The sequence below is a fragment of the Hyla sarda genome, chromosome 3, assembly GCF_029499605.1.
Source record: "Hyla sarda isolate aHylSar1 chromosome 3, aHylSar1.hap1, whole genome shotgun sequence".
NCBI classification, from domain to species: domain Eukaryota; kingdom Metazoa; phylum Chordata; class Amphibia; order Anura; family Hylidae; genus Hyla; species Hyla sarda.
Genome location: NC_079191.1, coordinates 325519151 through 325545821, shown reverse-complemented (window position 1 = coordinate 325545821; position 26671 = coordinate 325519151). Strand labels below are relative to the sequence as shown.

The 26671-nt window shown below is 40.9% G+C and overlaps 1 protein-coding gene and 1 long non-coding RNA gene across 10 annotated transcripts in view; one reads left to right on the top strand and one right to left on the bottom strand.

The window, feature by feature from the left end:
* Positions 1-26671, bottom strand: part of ADGRG6 (adhesion G protein-coupled receptor G6) — a 211070-nt gene that overhangs the window by 117814 nt on the left and 66585 nt on the right. Inside the window, exon 1 of one of the 8 annotated variants that reach the window (XM_056567252.1) lies at positions 20442-20498. The exons of the other annotated variants lie outside the window; for them this stretch is intronic. The gene's annotated coding sequence lies outside the window, so the exon portion shown is untranslated. Of the gene's footprint in view, positions 1-20441; positions 20499-26671 lie in introns of those variants that run through there. 8 annotated transcript variants of the gene reach the window in all.
* LOC130362565 (uncharacterized) overlaps positions 1-26671 on the top strand; it is a 43235-nt gene that overhangs the window by 13999 nt on the left and 2565 nt on the right. Inside the window, exon 3 of one of the 2 annotated variants that reach the window (XR_008891465.1) lies at positions 18628-18709. This is a non-coding gene — a long non-coding RNA (uncharacterized LOC130362565). Of the gene's footprint in view, positions 1-1283; positions 1676-18627; positions 18710-26671 lie in introns of those variants that run through there. The other variant, XR_008891464.1, reaches the window with a different exon arrangement.

The following is a 26671-nucleotide window of genomic DNA, read 5'->3' as shown; positions in this document are numbered from 1 at the left end:
CCAGAGTTCTTCTACACGTCATCACAAACAAATCTACTCTGATTTTGATCACTCCATGGTGGCCACTGCCATCATGGTTTCCCCAAATTCTGGGGATGATATCTGACTTTCTGAGGATTCTTCCTTCATACCCTCAGATTCTCCTCGATCCTTCACGGAACCCACACACATTGATACAATCGAATCAACTAACACTGATCGCTTGGAAACTTTCGGGCCATCAATTGATGACTCAGAATTTTCTTGCTCAACTAGACTAATGTTATCCCAAGCCTGGTCTCCAGGTACCAAAATGGCTTATAGATGGCCTGGGGACTTTGGGTTTGTTGGTGCTCACAACGGGATTTGGATCCCTTTCATGCACCTTTAGTTCATATCCTTAATTTTTTATCTGGTTCTTTTGATGATGGTAAGGCATACCGTACAATGAATCTGAATCTTTACAGATCGGCCATTTGCTTTTACCATTCTCCTAATATACCTGGGACGTAAACATCTCTTAAATCTTTTTTTCTCTTGGGAAGACAATGATTCTTTATCATTGAAATTACTCTCATTCAAACTCATGGCTCTTCTATGCCTAATTTCCATTAAAAGAATCTCTGACATTAGAGCTCTCGATATATCTCAAAAACAAAATCTTCCTAATGGAGTACGATTCTCCATTTCCAGATGTATTAAAACCGGGTTAACCTCAATATTTTATTCTTCTATTCCACATAATCTTAAACTGTGTGTGGTGCGATGCTTAAAATCTTATGAACAAAGAACTTCTCTTAGAAATCCTTCTTCTTCACAATTATTGATTTCCTATTGCAAACCACATCTACCAGTATCATCCCCTACACTATCCAGATGGCTCAAGCAATCCATGATTATGGCAGACATATCTGTATTTAATGCCCATTCAACCAGAGGTGCTCTGTCCACCAAACTGTTTCAATCTGGCGTTTCTCTATCAGACATTCTTAAAACTCCAGATTGGTCTTCAGAATCCCCATTTAAAACATTTTATTTCAAATCAGATAGTCATGTTTTTAGGGCAATTATTTAATGTACCATATACTTTCATGAGATTATTTTATCATATTAATGTCTATTATTAAAGCTTTAAACTTGCAATAATATGAAGTCTACGGTCCAGTAATAAAATTGGATATTTTCCTAGTCTTGATGACAGAAAATATGGATTTTATTAAGGACAGGAGACGAACATTATCCCTCCCATAGATCCCTTCCCTAGGATTGATTAACTTAAATATATTATTTTATGATTATTTCAGCATATGAATATTTTCAAGACGTCAGCCTTCATCTCTACGGTGTTCGACTCTTCATCACAATTCTCCATCTCTTCACCCTTCACCCTGTTTAGAGTGTTCCAGGATTTTTTGTATCTTCCAAGATTCAGATCCTTCTTCTAGATTCTCATGCGAATCTTCTCTTCTACCTCAAGATTTCTCATTGGCCACTGGTTCTTGATGTTCCTTATACAAGTTTTCATCCATCAGCAAAGAAAGAGGGATAATTAGTGACTTCAAGGACTTATATAACCTTGCATACTGTTTGATTGGCTATTCATCAGAAATAGCATGTTTGGCTGCACCTTTAAAGTTCTTTCATGGTTTCTATTATTAAAATACTTTACTGCTAAATGTTTTTAGTAAAGAAAGAAATGCAATAATGTTTGTCTACTGTCCTTAATAAAATCCATATTTTCTGTCATCAAGACTAGAAAAATCCCCAATTTTTGTTTAATGTTCTTCTTTTATTATTTATTTTCTGTACCTGGTGATTATCTCCCATGTACAGTCACTGCATCTAAAGTTAAGGGAAAGTGATACATATAAAGTTACAATTGAAACCTGGCTTATGGTGCTATATGTATAATGTACATATATTTAGCGTAATTATAGACAGGGGAACTAGAGGATTGATTTTAAGGGTAAATATTATTAAATGAATAAACAAAATTAAAGCAGAACACAAAAAGTTATTAAATAGAATTTTTTCAAAAATGTGACAAATTTTAAAAGGGATATTCAAGCCTGTCCTCTTGCAATAAGCATAACTCCCACTGACTTTAATGGGAGTCCTGCAAATGGTATAGCTCCATGAGCTCCGAGAGATTAACTCCCATTAAAGTCCAATAGAAATAAAAAACAGCCATATTTTTTATGTGCTATAAAAAGTGGCCATCAGTGCAGACACTGTTAAAATAAAACAAATCTGATGTAACTACAGGTTGTTTTTTTTTTTTTTTCACCTTTGTGTGCACTGACAGACGCTTTTCGATAAACTTTTATAGAGCCCATTATAAATTAAAAAATATGGCCATTTATTATTCCTATTTTAAAGGATGTATTTTTGAATTTGTACAATGTGTGAATCCAACCCGTATATACTCCACTCTGACCAAGAGATAAGGATCCAAAAAAATAGAACCCCCACAAACACCTTTGTCGATTCAACACTCTTTAATAGAATGTTCATTCTCTAAACTGGACAACCCCTTTAACCTCTTGGGGACCCAGGGCGTACCTGTAGGCTCTTAGCCCCCTCCCTTTCTATAACGCAGGGCCACGCCATGGCCCCGCCACTAACAATGGCCCGGACCCGTGGCTAATATCACTGATCGTGGTGCCGCACACTATTAACTCTTTAGCCGCGCCGTTCAAAGCTGATCGCTGCAGCTAAAGCAAAACTACAATGCTCCCAGCTGTGAAGTCCTGATCAGCTCGGACGCAGCAGGAGGGTGCCTTACCTGCCTCCTGCGCGTCTGTTCGCCGAATGACTGCTCCGTGCCTGATATCCAGGCAGGAGCAGTCAAGCGCCGATAACACTGATCAATTCAAAGTTATGGCTTTGCAGGGATCAGTGTAAAAGATCAGTGTGTGTAGTGTTATAGCCCCCTATGGGAGCTATAATACTGCAAAAAAAAAAGAAGTGTGAAAAAAGTTAATAAAGATCATTTAACCCCCTTCCCTAATGAAAGTTTTAAGCACCCCCCTTTTCCCATAAATAAAAAATAAATAAATATATGTGGTATTGCCGTGTGTGGAAATAAAAATATATTGTTAATTAAACCGCACAGTGTATGGCGTCCGCACACAAAAAATTTCAAAGTCCAAAATAGTGCATTTTTGTTCACTTTTTATATCATGAAAAAATGAATAAAAAGCAATCAAAAAGTCCAATCAATACAAAAATGGTACTGCGAAAAACTTCAGCTCACGGTGCAAAAAATTAGCATTACAAAGTAGAATTGGTGTTGCAAAAAAAAAAGCCATTATATGGATTTTTAGGTGCAAAATTGAAAGGGTTATGATTTTTAAAAGTTGAGGAGGAAAAAACAAAAGTGCAAAAATGGAAAAACCCTTGGTCCCCAGATTTAGAAAAACAAAGTTGTTTTTGTCCAAAAACAGCACCACCCCTGTCATCAGTTAGTGTGTGGTACTGCAGCCCAATTCCATTGAAGTGAATGAAGCTAAGTTGCAATAACACAACCTAAAGACAGAGGTTGTGCTATTTTTGGAAGAAATTTGCTCTGTTTTTCTATTTTTGCATAACTCCTTGAAGGATAGTTTCAACCATTCTTCCATGTTTAAAAGTTACTATTATTATGTCACAGATATGCATAAACACTTGGAGATAGAGTTACACTAAAGCAAATATTTTCTCTGGCACAACAACACTGTCTTCTGTCTACTGTGAACATGCAGAACTCTGGTTACTGCGAAACATAATATCATTAGGTTTAATAAAGCCAGTAGACCTGACAGAAACATACTGATCTCTATCCATATGTTTACACATTGTTACTCTTCAAGTTTTACAGAAATAAATAGTTATATTACAGTGAACATTCACTGTCAGCTCAATATTACCTTTCCATATGTTACTGTCTAAGGCCTCGGTCAAATACGTGTAAGTTTTATTCACTGGGCAATGGTAGGTGAGGAGAAGACCACTCTGTGTAGATATATAGGCTTGCAAGCCACGAACAGGAATGTGTTAATGGTGGATCCATAATTCTTACAGTTTTATGCAAACGAACAGGCAAAATGTATTTTCAAGGGGAAAAGAATACCTTGGAATAGTGTTACAAAATCTTATGGACATCTCTTGAGGATGCAATTGTGGACAAACCCAACTAAAAAGGCAGAAATCAACTTTTATAGTGAAACATCTATTTCAGTAGGAGAAAGAGACTACCTAAACCCTATATATAATCTCAAAGTGGAAAGGTAACTGTCAGGATTCGGCAGGCTGGAGGTGGATCCTCTGTGTCAGAGAGGGATTGGCGTGGACCGTCTCGGTGGACCGGTTCTAAGTTGCTACTGGTTTTCACCAGAGCCCGCCGCAAAGCGGGATGGACTTGCAGCGGCGGTAGCAACCAGGTCGTATCCACCGGCAACGGCTCAACCTCTCTGACTGCTGAGATAGGCGCGGTACAAGGGAGTAGACAAGAGCAGAGTCGGACGTAGCAGAAGGTCAGGGCAGGCAGCAAGGATCGTAGTCAGGGGCAACGGCAAGAGGTCTGGAACACAGGCTAGGAATGGCACAATGGCAACAAGATCCGGCAAGGAAGTGCAGGGGAAGTGAGGTAATATAGGGAAGTGCACAGGTGAAAATACTGATTAAAACCCATGCGCCAATCAGTGGGGCACTGGCCCTTTAAATAGCAAAGACCCGGCGTGCGCGCGCCCTAGGGAGTGGGGCCGCGCGTGCCGGGACAGCACAGACGGGGAACGAGTCTGGTAAGCGGGTCGGGATGCGCATCGGGAGCGGGCGCGTCCCGCATCGCGAATCGCATCCCGGCTGGGGACATTATCGCAGCGCACCTGGTCAGCAGGTCTGACCGGGGCGATGCGAACAGGAGAACGCTGTGCGCGCTCCGGGGAGGAGCAGGGACCCGGAGCGCTCGGCGTAACAGTAACCTTGAAGGATGATGTAACGTTGTGTCAGATAGAACTTCTTCGAGAACACAACATTTCATTACAGATTGGTCTTCTATGGGGTAGTTTTCTCAAAAAAATGGCCACATCCACCATAATATATGCTGGACTGAAAATCAGTCATATGAAATTTGATCAGGATGTGGGAGGGTCTTTTTAAAGAGGTGGTCTTTTAGAGCGGATTCACTGTATTTTATGACCATTTCAGAAGTGAAAAGTGTGGGCAAATTTTACTGAATTGATAGACACTTAAGTTATAAATGTAACAAACGTTGATGTCAGGAAAGGAAGACTTGTGTTATTGAAGTATATTAGCAATTTTGATATATAACACCTAAACTATTCAAAATATGCTTTCTTTACCTATCCGTTTAATCCTGTGAAAAAACAACCTCCAGCAATGTTATCAATGAAATCAAACTTTATTCTGGCAGAAAAGAAGGTACTTAAAAGTATAAACAAGAGAAAGAGAATAAGTTATGTACCGTATTTTTCGCTGTATAAGACGCACATTTTCTTCCCCAAAACTGGGGGGGGGGGGGGAAGTCGGTGCATCTTATACGGCGAATACACCCTTATCGCGGCGGTCCCTGCGGCCATCAACGGCCGGGACCCGCGGCTTATACAGGGCATCACCGATCGTGGTGATGCCCTGTATTAACCCTTCAGACGCGGCGATCAAAGCTGACCGCCGCGTCTGAAGCGAAAGTGACACTAACCCGGCTGTTCAGTCAGGCTGTTCGGCGGTCGCGAACAGCCCTACTGAATAGCCGGGTTAGTGCTTACAGGACACCGGGAGGGACCTTACCTGCCTCCTTGGTGTCTGCTCCGTGCCGGGATCCCCTGTATGGCCGGCTCTCTCCTTCCTCGTTATCACGTCATCGCGTAAGTGCGTCGGCGTGCGTAACGACGTGATGGCGGCGACTGAGATACCCGGCCGGCAGCAGAGACGTTCCGGAGAGACGGGGACACGTGAGTATTACCTCTTATGAAGTGGTCTTCAATCTGCTGACCTCCAGATGTTGCAAAACTACAACTCCCAGCATGCCCGGACAGCCAACGGCTGTCCGGGCATCCTGGGAGTTGTAGTTTTGCAACATCTGGAGGTCCGCAGATTGAAGACCACTATTGGGTTCAAAATCTTAATTTTTTTAGATTTTGCACCTATACATTGGGTGCGTCTTATACGCCGGTGCGTCCTATAGGGCGAAAAATATGGTATTTCTTTTAGCGGTGCTCCAATTAAAGATATTAAAGATGTGATGTGACTTACGTATGCATTGGATTCTAGTATCAGTTTGTCATTTCAACAATAGAAAAATACAGACAACAACAGAAAAAAAGGGGAATTTATTAAAGCTGGTGGAAAGGAAAAGTTGAGGAGTTGTGCATTGCTAGCACTCAATTGCTTATTTATTATATTACAGTGAACCAAAAAAGTAAAAGTTGCATGCCTTCTGATATGGGGAAGTCCTCTACTTACCTTTTATATTAACTTTGATCCTACCTATTATTTAAAAATATATCAAAAGGGGTATTCCAGGGAGTAACTTTTACCTATAATTTTGCTAAGCCTGGTGCAGAAAATAAGATATACTATATGTGTGTATATACAAAATGTCAATGTGCTGCAGAACTCGGCAGGCAGATAAGTAACTGATCACAGGTGTAATCTGATTAAATACTGGGTCTTGCCACAAGAAAAAAATAAATAAAAAATAAAGTTGCTTCCCCTGCTCTCTGAGGTTACTTTTTGGTAGTGTACCTCTTCATGAACGATGACTGTTAAACATGTCTCATGGGCATTAAAACCAGAATTTAAAAAGAATCTAATGTAAAGCAAGACTGCTATTCTGAAAAGCAACTATACAATAATGCAAAAGATCCATTCATTTACACTGTCGATATGTTTCCACAAGTTAAAATGCATTTAATATGATTTAATACATTTTGAAGCAAATGCTGTTGTTATTGCTTCATAATAATATCATCATCATAAAAGGCTTCATGTGGGAGCATGCTGGACAGGTCTTACAGTGCCATAATCAGACCACTTTGTTGCACGCCATCCCATAGCTGGTAAATAAATGAATGACATCATATGTAAATGATAGTTTTTTAAGAGTTGACAGATGGCGAAAAACCTATAAAGGCTGTAATTGTATTTTTTCTGTAACTGTAATTTTCTTGGATCGTTGAAAGCATAATAAAAATGATATGCCATTTACTGCATCAAGTGACAAGTTAAGTTTCATATGGAGTAGAACCAGGCCTCAAATGAGGTGCAAGTAATAAAAAAATGTACTATTATTTTTGGGAATGGACCATAATCTTTAAAAAAAAAACTATAGCTATGATCTTATGTCAGTAAACACTCGTAAACTTAAAACACCCCATAAGGGACAAAGATGAAAAAGTATTATATTATCTAATGAAAAGTAAAGAATAAAGCAAATCATATTTAAAGGAGTACTCCATATTAGTAAAATGTATCCCCTATCCAAAGGATTGGACCCCCATGATCTCTTTACTGGTGCCCCGGCTCTTTCCATGAAAAGAGCTGTGTTGACCACAGCACGAAGCGGTGACCAACATGTCCCCTTCATGCATCTCTATGGGAGATACACCGCTCATGTATGTCCGGCTCTCCCATAGAGATGCTTCGAGGGGGCATGTCAATCACCACTTCGTGCTGTGTTTGACAAAGCTCCTATCATGGGTAGAGCTGAGGCACTGGGCATGATATCGCTTGAGGTCCCAGTGGTCGGACCCCCACAATCAGAAACTTATCCCCTATCCTTTGGATAGGGTATACATTTCACTAAACCAGAGTTAAAACTATTAACAGAAAATGTTATTTAAAACAGATTGTTCCTTTCTTTTCTCTTCTGCTCACTTATAAACTTTGCTGTGTAGATTGAGACAGGGTTAGCGGAGGGCGAGGTATTTAAAGGGGTACTCCATCCTAGACATCTTATCCCCTATCAAAAGCATAGGGAATAAGATGTCTGATCACAGGGGTTCCCACCGCTGGGGACCCAAGCAATCTCTCCTGCACGGATATCAGTTTGCTCCATGCAAGGTGACTCATAATACAGTGGCCGGAGTATCATGATGTCACGGCCCCACCAGCTCGGAGTCGTGACATAACAATTCTCCGGCCACCGTATCAAGAGTCATCACGCATGGAGCAAACTTAGCACCATGCAGTGATGACTTGGGGTGATGCAGGAGAGATTGCGGGACCCCCGTGATCAGACATCTTATTCCCTATCCTTTGGATAGGGGATAAGATGTCTAGGGCGGAGTACCCCTTTAATGACAGCTCTATTATATGTCATACACACACATAAGGCCTTGTATGCATTATACCCTGTCACTCTGACATTAGGAGGGAGACAGCATCCCATCACAAGTCATAAATTTTGACCGATGGGGGTCTGGGTGCTGAAATCCATACCAATCACTAAAATGGATGGGCAGCAGTGCTCAGCTAAGGGCTGTGCGTGTTCATGTCTGCTCATTACTGCTTGGCTCTGCTTGTTGAGAAGCTAAAGCAGTGAACAGATTCCCAAAAGGTCCAGAGCGGTGACAGAAAACATGAGCAAGATAACCATTTATTTTAGCGATCAATGGGGGTCCTAGCACCTTGAACCACACTAATGAAAATTTGTTACATCATTTTGACACCAGAAGTTTTGTTTTTGTTTCATGTTTTTTTTTATAAATATAATTCATATCTGAATGTTTATGTTCCCATAGCAATAGACGAAGATCTTGTTTACTGAAATACCTGAGATGACGACGCAGAATAGGTTGGTTTGTAAAGGATAAACTGCTTAAGAAAATGTCATCACAGTCTTTATTTAGAACAATTTTCTTATGTTTATACATAGCTGAAAAGACATAGTTACCCAAAAATCATCACGTAACAGAGTAGGATTTGTTTTTTCACCACCAATTCTATATACTAATCAAATATTTTGTTTAAAGGTAAAGGTACAAATGGGTTAAAGCATGGGCATTTTTAGTATCTCTAGAAGTTGTCATCATGTATATCCCACATAGGGAGAAAACCAAGCAGTCTCTGAATTTCAGTATCCTCCTATACCCAAACAACTGCTTTACAATTTTCGCTCCCCATATGGGTTGTCAATGCTTTATATGGGGGTGAATGGAGTATTTAGTTAAAGAAAGGATTTTATGGGAGTTATGGGATTAGAAAAAACAGCTATCTTCCAAAAACAGCACCACACCTGTCCTTAGGTTGTGTGTGATATAGCAGCTCAGTTCCGTTAAGGGATTTCTCCGCTGGAAAACAATCCCCATAGCAAACCTCTCCTGCTCTGGATAGTTCCTGACAAGGAAAGAGGTGTCAGCAAAGAGCACTGTGGTCAGACAGAAAAGAAATCCAAAAAGAAAATAACTTCCTGTGTAGCATACAGCAGCTGATAAGTACTGGAAGGATTAAGATTTTTAAATAGAAGTAATTTACAAATCTAACACCAGTTGATTTAAAAAAAATTGAGAGTACCCCTTTAAAGTGAATGCAGCCAAGTAATACCACATACAACCAGAGGACAGGTGTGGGGCTGTTTTTGGAAGAAATTAGATTTGTTTTTCCATTCCTGAGTAATCAGTTTAAAGACTATAAACAAGAGAACAGTATTATTTTTAATTGTAACTTTTAATAATAAATGGTTATAGGTGTATATCACTCACAGTTTATTTAAGTAGATATATTGCAATTTGTGGTCACATATATAGTGTACATATTGAGAATGACATTGATATGTGGGTATTGTATGTGCTGTTCATCTACAGTTGCCCTAATATGCTTGTGTGTCAACTGAATGCAGCCTGCAACAGTATCTAACAGTAACTTTTAAAAAATAAAGTGATGAATTCTCCTCTGCGGGTCCAGCTACAGTAAACAATCCCATCTGAGGAGCCAGCCTATGAGCATGTCTCTTCAATGTCAACATTCTATGACCAAGCAAAAAGGAGCTGGAGGGCATTTAACAATGTCACAGAAAGGGTTCCTGTCATGTTGAACAAACAGTATGATCTGCGCATGTCATTTTATAGAGAAGAAAGGGCTGAGCAGATGACATATAGTGATGTGGGAACAAATTCTGTACAACTTGCTTTTTATTCATTCAAATCTCTGTCCATTCTGGACTTATAAGTCCAGTGGGCAGTCCTAATCAATGACTGACACCATCTCTGTATGCACACCTTTACAGATAAGGCTAAGTTCACATTGCCGGTGTGCCTTGACCCGTTTTGGGTCCACTCTTTTTTTTTTTGTGGCCTACGGCCCAGAATGGGACCAGCGCACTACTGACACCACCAGGTTCCGACGGATCCCATTGACTCAAATGGGGTGCATCAGGAATCGGGTATTTACTGGATTTAGCGGAGACAAAACAGGCACTATTTTTTCCCCCGAGGAGCCCCAAAACTGTCCATCATTGAGACTGCCTACTCAAGAGCCCAGAATGAGTAGGGATTTCAGTCAAAAGGTTACAAGTTAGGCTAGTTTACATTTACAGCAGGATCTGCTTAATGTAAGCGCAAGGACAGGTCCTGGCACATACATTAAATGGATCCATAGAGCCTTAAATGCCTAATAAAGGCAAAAGGATATTTACCAATCCGTATTTTTTTTTTACTATAGGACCAAACTAAATATAAATCAATATCTGCTCTCTAACATGATATTCATAGATTGGACAGGTCCTCTTTTAATAAGGGCTTCACCCTTCTTCCATTTGTCTGGGCTATGAGTAAAATATATTTGGGTGCCATTTTGAATAGATTCAGCCTTGGTATGAGACTGTAGGAGACTCTTTTCTATAGGCATATTCTATTAATACCTATATAGTTACATTTTCTAGACTTGTCATCAGTGCACTGGACCTTTTAAAAAGTCATCTTTAACATATTACAAAGATTTTCATTCATCCCTTACATGTTCTTGTACATTTTGTTAATACAAAGATTTAAAAGACAAAAGAGTTCATTGCATGGCCTTAAGGACAGTTTATCCATGATATGAATATCTGCAAATATACTTGACATTCCTTTCACGAATTTCGCTATGATGCATATGGCAGCGATACAACCTGTTAGTCAACTATTGCATAACTCACCATTATCCTATCCAAGTAGGTGGAAGTCAGGTTATACATTAAAACTGACTTTAGTGACTAAATGGAACAAAAGGAATTATTTATAGTTTTGAATAATGAAATATTCTAAATACCAAATATTTTAAACTGAGCCGTCTTTAGCTGTACTTGGAGTAGGTGCTCACACACAAGTGAAATTCATAGTCCAAGAATTATTCGTTGTGAAGATTCAAACTGACAAAACTGTCAAACTCTAGGAACCAAAAAGGGAACCTGTCATGTAGAAAATGTACGTTAATCTTCAGGACTCTTGTTATTCAGCAGGTGGAGCTGAGAAGATTGACATATAGGGGAAGATTTATCAAAACCAATGTAAAGAAAAAGAGGCGTAGCTGCCCAGCAACCAGTCAGATCATGTCTTTAATTTTGAAAAAGTCCTCTAAAAAAATAAAAGAAGCAATCTGATTGGTTGCTATGGACAACTTGCCAAATTTTTCTCTTCAATTGTTTTGAAAAATCTCCCCAAAAGTGTTGTAGGAAACATTCTAGGATAATGAGTTATTCATGTGCATGTCTGCTCATTCTGAGTAGTTATGAACACTTTTATATAGATAGCTGCCAGTCATTGAGTAGGACCAACCACATGACTACTTGGCCCAGAATGAGCAGAGATTTACATCAATAAATGACTAGTAACCCTGGATATTTTCCTACAACACTCTATGTCAATCTCCTCAGCTCCTCCTGCTCTATAACATGATGTCTACAGCTTAAACCACATTGTCAATGTGACTGGTCACCAATAAACAAATTATTTGTTTTTTGGCTTAAAGATGTTGAAAACAAATATTAAACTCAACATAGCATTACCAACAGAATGACTGTATTGCACTTTAGGCTACAATAGAATTTTACTAACATGATAATTATGTCATTTACAGAAAAGCACCTAAAAGTTACTCAGGAGCCAGGCCTCAACAGCATACAACTGTATCTGTACCAAGTGAACAATGGCTGCCCAATCCAATTTTATTTTAGTGTGTTCCCATCACATCATCAGCATTAGATGATTCCATGTGCCTTTTAGCTTCTAGTAGAAAATAGCAAAGTGCTGAATGGATCCATTGTATCTTTTTGCAAATTAATCAAGTGGTCATAGTTTCTGAACGTAGGGGACAAACAAAGCCATATTGAAAAGCCCGGCTGAATAATTTGCCTACACTAAGATGTCATTCTTTGAGCTCTCATCATTACTGTCTTCCTTGCAGTCATATCTAGCTGACCAGTTTATTTGGAAAAACTTTCTCCAGTTTTGCAATGTAACTCTTTTTTTTTTTTTTTTTTCGTTTTTGAACAGTCAATATGTTAGCTTTTTATATTTAGTATGAGTCAACAGGATGGAAAATGTATACTTCAAAATACGTAAGGAAAGGAAGCACTTTAGAGAAGGTAAAATAGTGATTCAATAGAAGAAGAATAAAATTAGGGACTTCTTAGTAATACTTCATAAAATGTGTTTTTCACTGTTGACTGGCTAATCCTCATGCGTTTCTACATAGCATCCATTACTACTACTTAAAAACATAAAAAGGTAGAAAACACTAAACATCCTGCCCGTCAATTACTAATTTATTTTATTGGGAATATTGTACACAACTTGTACAGTAAAAGTACAATTCGACATTTATAGGTGTCCAACAGCTGAGACTCCTACAACAATTCTAGCATTTGGGATTTTTTTTCAGGGTACTATTACATATCCTACTATTACATAAGTCCTGAGCAAGATCACCGACCACAACTGATAGCAAAGTGAATCAGTTGTGTATGGTTTTGTTATTTCTGCAGGCCAGATGAGGGAACTCTACAAGATGCCTATCTCTCTCCAGGATGTAGGTTGATCCAGCATTCCCACTGAGATGCCAGATTAATCTGAACTGTCCCATTCAAATGTGTTTCTACGGCATCGGAGGATAACTAAGCTAGATAAGCGAACATATGTGACGGCATCCTTCGTGTTTGCCATGCTGGATAAATAACCTTATATTTTAATAGCTCAGACATTTTCAGACACTGTGATACAAATTAAGCTTTGTATAGTTTTATTTAATATTTTTAATATTTTTATTTTATATTATAAGTGGGAAACAGAGTGTTTTACATTTTTATCTTTTATTTAATTTTTAGTTACCCCCCACCCAACCCCTCCGGTGGACTTGTACAAGTAATCACTTGATTACTAGAAGAGTACACTGCAATACTGTTATATTGCAGTGTATTGAGATATGACTGCTCCGTTAGAATGCCTTGGGTCCCTCACTAGGTTGCTTTTGACCAAAGTATCTAGGGCTTTAAAAAAGCAGGATCTGTGCGTGACAGCTGTAATTTAGAGACAGCAGCCACTTCAGCTCCTGATCTTTCTCCATACCACCTTACCAGCATTATGAGGTATAGAGATGTCACATGATAGTAAGGGATTAACTAGCATCACCATTGTCTAATCGGCAGTATAATAGATCAGTGGATAGCAAGGATTAAATAATTGCTATTTGTGTGAGATATGGATATTAGATTGTGAGCCCAAATGAAGACAGGGATTGATACGATTGAGAACCATCTGTGTAAAGTACAATATGCTTTTTAGTATAAGCAAAAAAATATATGATAATAATGTTAAAAATGATGATCAAACATATCACCGATCTATTTTCCTTTTGGAACACTTAGTCTTACCATACATATAACTAAGAAATACCATTAATGCAACTAAATCTAAAATCTGCATTTCAAGAAAATATTATCTCTGTACATCTTTTACAGTAGATAATGTGGAATACAGAGCTCAAAGAAAATATTCCTAGAGCCAAGTCAGGGTCCATTCTCCTGCTCCTAATTATTTGGTCGGCTGCCAGTATGAATAGTTGTGGAAACAAACACATCAACTGGATAAACCTTTGCTGACCCATTCAACAACTTAGCACAATGTGCTCTGCCAGTAGATAAAATTATGGATTTCCGCATAGCGAAAGGGCAAGGTGTAAATCCTGTGTTCCACCCAATTTGACTAGAAACTATTTTTATTGGCATTTGTGGGTTAAATTAAAATGCAAAAAAAACATGATAAAATGTTCTTTAGTTCATGTTTGTACGCAAGCAAAAAGAAAATATTGCTATACAATAAGCATACATTTTAAATGAGGTAAAGTTCAGGGTCTGCCTTGTTACGTTGATTCGTTTCCAAAACACATACAGGTTTTAGACCTGTACAAGGGTAAGTTTTTGCCACTCAAAGTAAGGGAAAACATGTACAAATTGAAAATATTACCAACACTGACACTATTCTCTTTAATGACCCAAACATAATAAACTAGTTGTTACGCCTAGCGCTCCGGGTCCCCGCTCCTCCCCGGAGCGCTCACGGCGTCTCTCTCCCTGCAGCTCCCCGGTCAGTCCCGCTGACCGGGAGCGCTGCACTGTCATGGCCGACGGGGATGCGATTCGCACAGCGGGACGCGCCCGCTCGCGAGTCGCATCCCAGGTCACTTACCCGTCCCGGTCCCCTGCTGTCATGTGCTGGCGCGCGCGGCTCCGCTCTCTAGGGCGCGTGCGCGCCAGCTCTCTGAGACTTAAAGGGCCAGTGCACCAATGATTGGTGCCTGGCCCAATTAGCTTAATTGGCTTCCACCTGCTCCCAGACTATATCTGCTCACTGCCCCTGCACTCCCTTGCCGGATCTTGTTGCCTTGTGCCAGTGAAAGCGTTTAGTGTGTCCAAAGCCTGTGTTACCTGAACTTCTGCTATCCATCTTGACTACGAACCTTGCCGCCTGCCCCGACCTTCTGCTACGTCTGACCTTGCCTCTGCCTAGTCCTTCTGTCCCACGCCTTCTCAGCAGTCAGCGAGGTTGAGCTGTTGCTAGTGGATACGACCTGGTTGCTACTGCCGCAGCAAGACCATCCCGCTTTGCGGCGGGCTCTGGTGAACACCAGTAGCCTCTTAGAACTGGTCCACTAGCACGGTCCACGCCAATCCTTCGCTGACACAGAGGATCCACTACCTGTGAGCCGAATCGTGACAGTAGATCCGGCCATGGATCCCGCTGAGGTGCCGTTGCCAAGTCTCGCTGACCTTACCACGGTGGTCGCTCAGCAATCGCAGCAAATTGCCCAACAAGGACAGCAGCTGTCGCAGTTGACCGCCACGTTACAGCAACTTCTGCCTCTGCTACAGCAGCAACCATCTCCTCCGCCAGCTCCTGCACATCCTCCGCAGCGAGTGGCCGCTCCTAGCCTCCGCTTGTCCCTGCCGGACAAATTTGATGGGGACTCTAGACTCTGCCGTGGATTTTTGTCTCAGTGTTCCCTGCATATGGAGATGTTGTCAGACTTGTTTCCTACAGAACGGTCTAAGGTGGCGTTCGTAGTGAGCCTTCTTTCAGGAAAGGCCTTGTCTTGGGCCACACCGCTCTGGGACCGCAATGATCCTGCCACAGCCACAGTCCAGTCCTTCTTCGCTGAAGTCCGGAGTGTCTTCGAGGAACCAGCCCGAGCTTCTTCTGCCAAGACTGCCCTGCTGAACCTGGTCCAGGGTAATTCTTCAGTGGGCGAGTACGCCATCCAATTTCGTACTCTTGCTTCTGAATTATCATGGAATAATGAGGCTCTCTGCGCGACCTTTAAAAAAGGCCTATCCAGTCGCATCAAGGATGTGCTGGCCGCACGAGAGATTCCTGCCAACCTGCAAGAACTTATCCATTTGGCCACCCGCATTGACATGCGCTTTTCTGAGAGACATCAAGAGCTCCGCCAGGAAAAAGACTTAGATCTCTGGGCACCTCTCCCACAGTCTCCGTTGCAACCTACGCCTGGGCCTCCCGCCGAGGAGGCCATGCAAGTGGATCGGTCTCGCCTGACCCAGGAAGAGAGGAATCGCCGTAGGGAAGAAAATCTTTGTCCGTACTGTGCCAGTACCAAGCATTTCCTGGTGGATTGCCCTATTCGTCCTCCACGTCTGGGAAACGCACGCACGCACCCAGCTCACGTGGGTGTGGCGTCTCTTGGTTCTAAGTATGCTTCTCCACGTCTCACGGTGCCCGTGCGGATTTCTCCTTCAGCCAACTCCTCCCTCTCAGCCGTGGCCTGCTTGGACTCTGGTGCCTCTGGGAATTTTATTCTGGATTCTCTGGTGAATAAATTCCGCATCCCGGTGACCCGTCTCGTCAAGCCGCTCTACATTTCCGCGGTCAACGGAGTCAGATTGGATTGCACCGTGCGTTACCGCACAGAACCCCTCCTGATGTGTATTGGACCCCATCGCGAAGTGATTGAGCTCTTCGTCCTCCCCAACTGTACCTCTGAGGTCCTCCTCGGTCTGCCATGGCTCCGGCTTCATTCTCCCACCCTTGATTGGACCACCGGGGAGATCAAGAACTGGGACTCTGCCTGCCATAGGAAGTGCCTCTCCCCCCCTCCCAGTCCCGTCAGGCAAGCCTCAGTGCCTCCTCATGGCCCCCGTCCTGGTGACACACTGCCCCGTGCCAGGCTTCGCCCTCTGCCCTCCCTCCCCATTCCCACTCCTGCTGTACTGCCTGCCGTTGAGGAAACCCTCCATTCTTTCCCGGTGTCCTCATCCCAGGGGAGGCAGTTACCGGACAAAGAAAAGGGGAGACCTAAGGGGGGGGGGTACTGTTACGCCTAGCGCTCCGGGTCCCCGCTCCTCCCCGGAGCGCTCACGGCGTCTCTCTCCCTGCAGCGCCCCGGTCAGTCCCGCTGACCCGGAGCGCTGCACTGTCATGGCCGTCGGGGATGCGATTCGCACGGCGGGACGCGCCCGCTCGCGAGTCGCATCCCAGGTCACTTACCCGTCCCGGTCCCCTGCTGTCATGTGCTGGCGCGCGCGGCTCCGCTCTCTAGGGCGCGTGCGCGCCAGCTCTCTGAGACTTAAAGGGCCAGTGCACCAATGATTGGTGCCTGGCCCAATTAGCTTAATTGGCTTCCACCTGCTCCCAGACTATATCTGCTCACTGCCCCTGCACTCCCTTGCCGGATCTTGTTGCCTTGTGCCAGTGAAAGCGTTTAGTGTGTCCAAAGCCTGTGTTACCTGAACTTCTGCTATCCATCTTGACTACGAACCTTGCCGCCTGCCCCGACCTTCTGCTACGTCTGACCTTGCCTCTGCCTAGTCCTTCTGTCCCACGCCTTCTCAGCAGTCAGTGAGGTTGAGCCGTTGCTAGTGGATACGGCCTGGTTGCTACTGCCGCAGCAAGACCATCCCGCTTTGCGGCGGGCTCTGGTGAACACCAGTAGCCTCTTAGAACTGGTCCACTAGCACGGTCCACGCCAATCCCTCGCTGACACAGAGGATCCACTACCTGTGAGCCGAATCGTGACACTAGTGACTAAGTTTTCCCATTTTCTGGATGTATACATATATTTACAAGGACTCAAATGTATGGTGTTCTAATAAAGTAAATGAGCCATCTTAGTACATGTTTGACATCCCATTTTGGCAGGATTCCGACTTATACACGTAGCATTAGGGCAAATCGTACTATGAACCAACCGTAGGTTTTCTTGATTCTTTTGGATCACAACTCAATATTCCTAAATCTGCTTTCAATCAGCCCTGACAGATTGGGAATTCTGATACCCCATTCCACTTTATGCAGATTATCAGATTATGGCTAAGGATCCTAAGGGCCCGAAACACGTCAAGCACTCCTTTTTTTCATGTGTCTAAGATTTTTGCTATATTCCATTCAATTTTGCAATATTCCATTTTCTGAGAACTTGGACTTTGTGCACCTTAACAGCATGCAGGTGAGCCGGTTAGCTTTTTACCATGGATAATTTAAGACCCTAAGTGGATGGCCTCTCTTCAACATCATGTGGAGAGATTTATCAAAACCTGTGTGGAGAAAATTGGTGAAGTTGCCTATAGCAACCAATCAGATTGTTTCTTTCATTTTTGAAAAGGCCTCTGCAAAATAAAAATAAAAAATGAATGCGGTTGGTGCTAAGGGCAACTGCACCACTTTTTCTCTGCATAGTTTTTGATAAATTTCCCCCATTGAGCTTAAAAAAGGCCCATTTTGGAGCCAAAACAGGGCTTGGGAATTATAAGAATAGGTTCACATATGCACAAATGGATTTAAAGGGAATACATTTTTTTGGAGGAGATTCAACTTGACACCGCACATTATCATGAAGATTTATCAAGTGGATATCAAGCTAAATTTTGACCATATATCCATAAAGCTTATATTACCCCAACTGAACAGTATACTCCACCAATCATGCTCCAAATACTATATTCTGCTTAATCTTCCTGAGAATATGTTATCTTTTCTTTAAAACAGTAAAATAATGTGGTTTTTAATTTATTTCTCCCAGTTTTATCTTTCACAGAGCAAGCTAGAAGGCGCTGCTGTTATTGTGTTTATTCCATAATGGAACTGAGGGAAGGGAGCTGAACATTTTTCTAAGGAAATAACATGTCAGTATAAATAAGCAATGACCTAATTTGTTTCCTTTCAGATATTTGGAGAAATGAATTTTGGAGAACGCCAATGGAAGTGTTAGAAGATCTAATTTCCTTTCTGAGAGAACAACTCCACAGGTAGGACAGAATAATAAAGAGATCCATAAGTAAAACTGGGACCATTTTCGATGCAATTCATCCTGGATGAAGCAGTAATACAAACTGTTCCGCAATAAACTTCATTTTCCAAGTGGTAATTAATAAAAACATTTCTACAATATTTTTGGCTGTAGACATCAGGTTATCCTACAGTGAGTTTACAAATTCTAAAATTCTAACTATATATCCATTGGCAGTCCAAATGTTTCTCTCCAAAAGAAAATAACTCTCTGTTTACTAAGAACAAAAAGGTCTGAGAAAAAAAACATTTACACAGGAGATAAAAAAAAAACAAAAAAAAAAAAAACGCTGGACTTGTCAAATGTGAATATTTTGTAATATTTTGTAACTGTAACCTGTAGTACCCCATTTATAATCAGTGTTTAAAAAAAACTATTAACTAGTGGAATATGAAAAACTAAATGTTCCCCTTTTTCGTGTAGTTTGTTTGAAAAAGACAGAGCCTCAGGAAATGGGGTGTGGCTAAAATTGTGCCAAATTTTCTAAAGTCTGCACACACACACACAAAAAAAAAAATAAAACAGTCCATAACTATGCTACTTTATCGGTGGTGTAGACTGAGCACCCAGTGTAAGATGTGCAAGATTACCAAGCAGCCTGCATCGCTGTAAAAAATCTGGCTCAATCTTAGACTACCTAGTTTAAGTATAACTAGGTTTTTTAATCTACCGTATATACTCAAGTATAAGCCGAGTTTTTCAGCACAAATTTTCGTGCTGAAAACGCCCCCTCGGCTTATACTCGAGGGAACAAAAACAAACAAAAAAAAGGTTCTGGCATAGCTGTGAGGGGATAGGCCAGGCAATCCACCTTTTGCCATCTATGCTGCAGGGACCGTCCGGTGGGGAGGGTTAGTCTTTCTGGGCTGTCCATCTTCACCGGGAGGCCCTCTTCTCCGCTCCGGGCCGGCCCCAAACTAGTGAAGTTGCATTGACGCCACCATGCAGGGACGTTCATGCACAGAGTTGCCCCGGACATCACGGACGTCTGCTGCGCATGGACGTCCCTGCACGTCTTCATCAATGCGCGTCACTAGTCCGTAGCCAGCCCGGAGCGGAGTAGAGGGCTTCCCTGTGAAGATGGACGGCCCGGACCAGCTCACCCTTCCTTCCCACCGAGAAAGCAACAACTGGGGAGATGAGTAGAAAATAAAAGGGGGGTCTGGATGATGACGAAGAGATTGACAGGCGCTGATGATGAAGGGGATGATGACAAGAGGGATGATGATGAGGGGGATGATGACAAGGGTGATAATGAGAGGGTGATGATGACGGGATGATAATGACAGGGTGATGATGATGAGGGGGATAATGACAGGGTGATAATGACAGGGTGATGATGACGGGGTGATAATGACGGGGGTGATGATGACTGGGGTGTTAATGACGGGGGTCTGAATGATGACAGGGGGGTATGATGACAGGGGAGGATGATGTATTTCCCACCCTAGGCTTATAGTCGAGTCAATAACTTTTCCTAGGTTTTTGGGGTGAAATTAGGGGCCTCGGCTTATTTTCGGAACGGCTTATACTCGAGTATATACAGTATCCCTGGTGCCTTACAGAGATTAAGATTGACTTGTATATCCTACACATTATGCAATTAAAGGAAAACTGTCAGCTTTCTCCCCCTGCACTAACCAGCGGTACTGGCTGGTAGTGCGGGGGACGCTCATCAGTTTGATTCTTACCTTGCCCGGATCCGCCGCGCCGTTCGGCCGTAATCTTCTATTTTCGGTAAATGCAAATGAGGTGCTAACTGGCACTGGCCATGCTAACTGGCACTCTGACGTCAGTGCCGGGCCGCAGCGCCTCCCAGCTCATCAATATTCCTCCCCTTTCTCGTCATTACAGAGCGGGGAGAAGAGGGAGAGGCGGAGGGAGGGGAGGAATATTGATGAGCTGGGCGGCGCTGCGGCCAGCGGCACTGACGTCAGATTGCCAGTTAGCCCGGCTGGTGACAGTTAGCACCTCATTTGCATATACCGAAAATAGAAGATTATGGCTGAACAGCATGGTAAGGATCAAACTGATCAGCGGCCCCCACACTACCAGCCAGTACCGCTGGTTAGTGCGAGGGGAGAAAGCTGACAGTTTTCCTTTAATCATATGAGGTTTAACATTTCAACACGCCTGGCTACACATACAGCTGATCAGGAACTTATGAAATATATGTTGACTTACATTTTTTTTCTCTTACAAAGTTGAGTAACACAATTTCACTTCCCTTTTAAAACAACTAAATACCTAACATAAATAGGACAATGCATATGTATGAGATACAAGCTCCTCAACAAGCACCCAAAATAAAAAAAATAAATAAAAATGTGAAACCCGATTCATCAGCTCCTTTAAAAAAAATACTGTTAAGGGTGGGGCTTAGGCTACTTTCATACACTGTCATAAAAGTCATAAAAAAGGAGAAAACAACTGAAAACTAAATTGTGTAAATATATTCTATATACAGTAAATATAGTCTTACGTAGCCTCCACTACAAGCAGATTAGTAGTGGTAAAATTCTTCCTCCAGAGTAGTGTTTCCTATGCATTTTTTAAAGGAAAAATGTTAGAAAATTCATGCACTTACTAAGCAGCAATTATCAAAAGCAGCTATATCTGTCTACAGGGTTCATAATTTTTTTAATGCTATCATTATTGTAGTGCTACTTTATCCAAGGACCATATGGCTTTTTAAGTATATAATGGGAAGACATGCTAGGGGGCCACAGCTTATATATATGTATATATATCATAAATGATATCAAATCATCCTAAAAATAATAATAATAATTAAATCCATTTTACCTTTGTGATTTAATTGGACTAAAATATTTTTTTGTTTAGTAGAAATGTTATCAAACTTTTATTGATAATTTAAAGAGGTTATTCAAAGATTTAAAGTTATCACTTCATAGAATAGGTGATAAATATTTGACTGGTGGGGGGTCTGACCAGTGGGATCCCCACCGTTCACACCTGCCTCCAGAGTGAATAAACAGCATGCAACTACAGAATATAACCAAGAGCTGTACTGAGCTATCTACAGCAGTCTCCTAGGGTTGGAATGGAGCAGAGATCGAGCATGTGAGCTGCCACTTTATTTACTTAGGTATAAGAGATCCTCATGCCCATGATTGATAGGGTTTCCAGCAGTCAGGCCACCGCCAATCAGATACTTATAGCTTGTGAATAGCTGGTAAGGTTTAATCTTTGGATAACCCCTTTAATTTCAGTGTTGTCATTTTGACAAATTATAAACAGTAGTTTGCTGTGATGGCATTTTCACATATACTGGTCCCGGATATACTGTACACAAGGACATAAAAATATTAAGTTTAGAAAAATGTGTTACATTTATGACCAGTTTAACGTAGTGACTAGTTCATAAAACTCTGGACAGCTATTAAAACACCCACTCAGAACGCAATGGCATTACAGCAATTCTGATTAATTTCCCATTAGACTGGTTTATCAAGGAAATGTAAGAGCAAGCATAAACTCGTATAAATAGGAAATCAGAAAGAATTAGCAAGGGGAAAATACGTAGTGTTTTAATGTCTAGCTTGAGTCTTGTACAAGATGTTCTTCCTCAAAATTTCTAGGACATTATGTTTTAAGTGTGATAATCACAAAAGTTATCGAAACTTTGTGAAATAGTGACAACCTTTAGTCACATCCATTGAATCGTGCCCAACTGTGTCTCACGCCTGGGCACCTTATCTGCTCTTGCTAGACTGTGTAAGACTGTGTCATGTCCTGGCTAAGGAGTAGAGCAAACGTGGATCCCAATCACTGTCCCTAGAGTGCAGCTAAATGGCCTGGCTCTCTCATCTCCTGATTGCCCAGCCAATCAGGAAAAAATAAACCTGATGATATGCTGGGCCGTTGTCTTGATGATGAGGATGCCGCCAAACAAAGGATATAGACTGTAGTCCGGGCCGGTAAGTATCTAACGGACTAAAAAAGTTTAAAAGCTTTGATAGCAAAAAATATTTCTGCAGACTTGGTATCTGTGCTGCTCATTGTCAATAGACAGAGGGTGTTTGTTAAGTGTTTAAAGAATAGAATCTACCCCTCATCAATCAATAAAGCATGTTAAGACTTATAATATTATATAATCATATATTAAAATCAGATATATCAGGTATCAGGATAATCTTTATCTATTTTTGGATGCTGAATGAGTGGACACAGTACCAAAGATATCTATACAACCACTTGTATTTTCTTTCTACTTTACCTTGGGAAATAAATAAATAAATATGAATACAAGGTGATCACACTTGCTACAAACACAGTCATTGTAATTGCGGCAATGTGATCACCCATGGAGGGTAACTTTGATTGACAGCAAAAACAATTGAGACGTATTGGGCAGACACCATCCTGGCTATTAACAGGAATCTGTCAGCTCTATCTGATGCTATGAGCTGCAGAGACCATTGGATAGCTGTTGAGGTATAAAAGTAAAATGTACCTCTCTTAGAGCTGATGGCGGTTGCCAAACTTATAAAATGTCCTTATTTTTCTCAATTAAGTGTCAAGGAGGTGGGGCCAAGCTTCACAAATGCCACAGCCTGGCATGCCTCCTTGTATGCCCTTAACTCCCAGCCACTCCTTGACTGACCTTGTATGCCAGTCAAGGTGTGTCTAAGAGGTGAGGACAAGTAAGGAGTTGTGCAAGGCTCTGGTGCTTGAGAAGTTTTGCTCCACCTCCTTGACACCTGATTGAGAAATAAAAAGTCAATTTACTAAATTTGACAACCACCGTCAGCTCCAAAAAAGATATAGTTTGTTTCTATATTCTAACAGCTAACCAATGATGTCTGTAGTTCTTCACAGAAAATAAAATATATTAAAGGGGTATTCCGGGCAAAAACATCTTATCCCCTATCGAAAGGATAGGGGATAAGATGTCTGATCGCGGGGGGCCCGCCGTGGCAGGCCCCCCACGATCAGACATCTTATGCCCTATCCTTTCGATAGGGGATAAGATGTTTTTGCCCGGAATACCCCTTTAATCTCTCCTGATATGTTAGAGACTATAGCATTTCCCTTTGCAGTCAAACCATCAGACCTGGCATTGCATCCCCAGGTCTAACAATGTATCCTGTAAAAGGATTATCATTATAGTCATTAAACATAAGAAATAAATATTTTTGGTAACCACATATGTGTATTAACCCATTCAATAATAATATGTAATATGTTTTTTTTTTTAAAAATGTTTTTCTTTTGCATTTTCAAGAAAAACGTGACCAACATTAGCAAACAAAAAGTAATAGCTATTGCAATGCAATGAGACAAAAATAAAAAAAAATCCTCTTTCCTAAGGGATAAAAATTAACATTACCCAATGGGTTAAAAGGTAACATTATTCTATGTCTACATATTTATTGCATTACAATAAGAGCTAATATGGTTTTTCCAATTATTATTTCAGTTCACTCATTTCAACTGGCTCATCTGCATTCATTTCTGTGTTAAATTGCTGACATCAACAGATATGTGTACTTTGGCTTCAGAGACTGTTGGCTCCAACTATTGCATAACATGTGCTATCAGAATAATTGATGACTATTTTTCATCATAACCAAGTTCAAAACAATTTGCCTGAAGAGCATATTGGCAACAATGGTGGCTACTGTTTAAGATTTTCATTAAGATACTATACTTAGAATAGCATCCTGTAGAACAGGAGAGTTTAATTGACTTAATTAATAATAAATAAAAGCTTCACAAACAGAGGGAACCTGCTTCAGAAACAACAGTATACAAACTAAACACACCAAACCCATAGTATTAAACACAAATGTGCTTTTGAAGTTTTCAAGTAATCGCTCAATCATTTATTTTATAGCATAGCATTATATAAAACTAGATCAGTGATGAGTCAATGGTTAAATCAGGGTCAATTTACGTCATAACATTGTTCAGTGTATGGAACGAGAGTCAAAACAGTGGGATTTTGTCATCCTTTGGGTCAGTATTTTGAACATTATGAACACTCCCTACTTGTTAGAGGCCTGTTCAGACAAAAAGCTTGGAAATAGATCACAAATGGGGGGCACAAATAAAGGAAAGACTAAGACATTTCCTCTTTTCTATCTTTGTGTTCAATAATTGCAAATAAAAACCTAAACATGTCAGCCTTAAAGTTCCAACCATTTAAAGTTACTATAGGTCTGACTGACTGATCGATTGACTGATTTTGCTGTCAGTCTCTATTCATACTCCAAGTATACTGGATTTATTCCCCTTTCATTTTTTATTTTTTGACAAAATTGAAATATATGCTTACTGATGCCAAACATTTAGGAATCCTTGTAGAAGCAAGAGTCCTAGAGATAGTATACATTGGAAGGCTTACAAAGCATAGCAAGAATATACAGATATCTATGTGTTGATAGCAGTGGCATATTTTCCACTAGGCCAACAAGGCTCAGACCTAGGGGAGAGGTTCAAAGGGGGTGGCAGAGCCCTTATACACCACTGCTGCTTTAAGGGAGGATCTGAGTCATGCAGCAGTGTAAACAGCTTCCGATCATGCAGAAGGGGCTCAATAACTGTAATTCGTCTTCTGCAGAGACATGTCAAACATTTGAATTGGTGTCTGAGTGTTCCCATCAATGTCTAGATATAGTCAGGAGAAGCATGCGGCTGATCGTTTCACTCCCCGACGGTCTTGGTCTTGATGCATGAGATGAGTCCTTTATAAGTCTATGGGGCTTGTCTTGTGCTGTGAGACGGAGACCACAAGGAGCCAAGTAGTGAAGCACATACCAAGTGCTTCCCCCAACTATATCAAGAGATTAGTGGGGGTATGAACCCCCAAACCTTGCTAAGTAGAAGTTTTTTTACAACAACATGGTAACTTCAAGAGGACCTAAAAACAATAAGCTAAAATTGATAATAAAAAGGATGATTTCAGCTATAATGAAATTTTACGTAAATTCATAGCCAAAAGATTACATACCAAAGGCAACTGAAAGAAGTATAAATATATTAGAAGTATTAAATATATTAGGTAAAATTAAGAGAAATCTATTGTTCAGGGAATGTTTCAAAAAAGTATTATTCTTTATTTGATTTGTGTCTTAGGATCATGTATGGGCAGTTTCAACAACTGGTATAGCTAATATGGACTAAAATGTTCATGGCTGCATTGCTGCATTGGCAAACTGACTGTTCACCAGATGATTATTCTTTCTTCTTCTAATTCCTACTCTATCTAATGTATGTGGTCACCTTTAGTTAGGTGACATTAAGAAATATGCCTAAGAATTTTGTAATATAGAAAAAAAATTTGCAACAGGAAAACCACTATCATGCAAGTCATCTATCTAACAGAACAATTGCATAATAAGGTATAAGTATAGTGTGCTATACAATTACAAATAGTAGTATTATAATATAAACAAAGAAAATAATCAGTTGTGTAGGACAGGATCAGCTCCGGTCACTTAGTCTTTAAAATGCTGTGATCGATTGCAGCATTTAAAGGGTTAAATGACAATAATCCATGATAGCTGATGTCGGTTATTAACGGTGAGTGCTGGTTATAAAGTAAGATTAGCTCCAAAGCTTGCTTCGTTGTCAGTTATTACACACCCGCCATACATGTACAGCAGTCTGTGTGAAGGAGATAAAGGGGTAATCCAGCAATAGAAAAACAAAGCTTATTTCTTCCAAAAACAGCACCACGCCTCTTTTTTTACATTACCCTACCAATTTACAAAATCACGACCCCTTTCACTTAGTTTTTTTTTTTTTTTTTTTTCCCAAAAATGAAATAAATGCCCAATAATGCAAAAAATATATCTATATATTTACAAATGAGAAACAAAAGCAATACCAACCTGCAAGATGTGCACAGAGATATTGGGGGAGATTTATCAAAACCTGTGCAGAGGAAAAGTTG